The sequence below is a fragment of the Sinocyclocheilus anshuiensis genome, unplaced genomic scaffold, assembly GCF_001515605.1.
Source record: "Sinocyclocheilus anshuiensis isolate Anshui unplaced genomic scaffold, SAMN03320099.WGS_v1.1 scaffold194, whole genome shotgun sequence".
NCBI classification, from domain to species: Eukaryota; Metazoa; Chordata; class Actinopteri; order Cypriniformes; family Cyprinidae; genus Sinocyclocheilus; species Sinocyclocheilus anshuiensis.
The window spans coordinates 892,556-894,666 of NW_015546074.1; the positions used below are offsets into that span (position 1 = coordinate 892,556).

The 2,111-nt window shown below is 42.6% G+C and overlaps 1 pseudogene; it reads left to right on the plus strand.

The window, feature by feature from the left end:
• Positions 1-1,657, plus strand: part of LOC107699798 (coiled-coil domain-containing protein 106-like) — a 10,186-nt pseudogene extending 8,529 nt beyond the window's left edge.
• The last annotated feature ends 454 nt before the right edge of the window (positions 1,658-2,111 follow it).

Here is a 2,111-nt window from a genome sequence, read left to right on the forward strand (position 1 = left end):
CTCTCCTGGACTGACAACACCGCAGCACTGGCCAGGAAAGCACAGCAGCGTCTCTACTTCCTCCGCAAACTGAGAAGAGCCAGATCCCCGGCCCCCATCATGTGCACCTTCTACAAAGGTACCATCGAGAGCATTCTGACGAGCTGCATCTCTGTGTGGTATGGTGCCTGCAACGCATCCTGCCGCAAGACACTTCAGCGCATAGTGAGAGCAGCTGAGAAGATCGTTGGTGTCTCTCTCCCCTCCCTCCAGGACATTTACAACACCCGTCTCACCCGCAAAGCCCTCTGCATTGCAGGTGATCCCACCCACCCAACACACAGCTTCTTCAGTCTGCTGCCATCAGGGAGGAGACTGCGGAGTCTCCAGGCCAGGACCAGCAGACTGAAGGACAGCTTCATCCATCAGGCTGTCAGGAAGCTGAACTCCCTCCCGACCTTGCCTCTTTTGCCCCACGCACCACTGAACTCTGACGGACTCTTCCACTCCCCCCTCCCAAATACACACACACACACTGTCACTTTAATCAATCTAAATAAGCTCTTTTGCACTACAAATCATATATCTGCACTGTTGTTACTTCACTGGTTTGCACTCTATCTGCCATGTGCCTTGTGCTGCTTTATATATTTTTACATTTTATCTTATTTGTATATTTGTATAGTTGTATTTTATATTTAATCTGTATCTATCTGTATTTATATTCTACTGTTAGTGTTATCTGTATGCACCAAGGGTCTGAGAGTAACGCAATTTCAATTCTCTGTGTGTATGTGCTGTACATGTGGAAGAATTGACAATAAAGCAGACTTGACTTGACTTGACTTGACTAAAGAACCTTTAAAGAAGATATTTTTTAGAGTGCAGTATATACATAGTTGTCAAGTTCAGACTCAGATGGAAATGACCAGGCCTTTTGCTTACAAATTCTGAAGAGCACACACACAAAGGGGAAACACGCTGAGATAACAACTTGGAGTACTTGCAGTTTCTTGAGATGATCCAGAAGACTGGAGGTCGACTTAGAAGAGGTAACACAATCAGCGATCGAGGTAAACAGGATCATCAGACAGGTAGGTAGTGTGTAAGTGGTCTGTAGTATCCAACAAGATCAGATAATGACTGGTAATGAGGTCTGATGAGTGTCAGGTGTGTGTGTGTGTGTGTGTGTGTGTGTGTGTGTGCGCGCCATTGAGTCCATGATGGGAAATGTAGTCCAAGTTCAGTACTCTGGTGAGTGTGATGTCTGATGAGTGAGGGAGAACCTTGCATTATTGAGACAATAGTAAGGTGTTCTGGGGTGTGTTTCCTGAACAACAACATAACTCACTGCTTAACTACCATAGTACAATGCATTGGTGGAAAATCTAACTAGCAATTCATGACTCTTTCCTGAAATTGTAGGGACTTAGTTGTACATTTGTCCATCAATCCATAATGGTTAGAACTGTCGTTAGTGATGTCAAGCAGGTAGTGGAGTGATACATTCTGCAAATTAAGCAGTTTGAGATCAAATTAGTGTCAGATTATAACTTTAAAAAACAAACATGGCATCCCTGGACTGCTTTGCCATTTTTGTTCTTCGTTATTTTCGAAGGTTCCCCTGTGGTACCAGTGCAAGTATGCATATGCTCACTATTCCAAAATGGTGCTTTAATTCTCTTAACAAAATTAAAAGTTGTAAAATTAAATTTGTATATTGAATGTAAGATTGTACTACGTGTTAGCTTGTTTATTTTGTTCAAGTGCACTTTGCTGATCATTTTAAGTAAATACAGTATATCATACTAACAAGAAACTTTGATTCTAATCACAGGTTGCGAGCTGTAGTTGCAACTATAAAACTTTGCGCTGCTGTTTGCAAATGTTCGTTGGAACTATGGATTTGGGAAACACCAAAACATTGAACTATATTGGTAATGACGGAACTTGAGACCATAGTTGGCTACACCTTTTAGGGTACAACAGCTTGTCAATGGGGCAGTACCCTCAAAGGGACGCCTTCGTAAAGGGTTCATAAAAGTGTAACCGTCCCACTGAGCACTCCCAGAAGAGCAAATTACAATTACGTTTATAAGGGAGGACTCCACTGGCTATTTTTGGTTTAACCA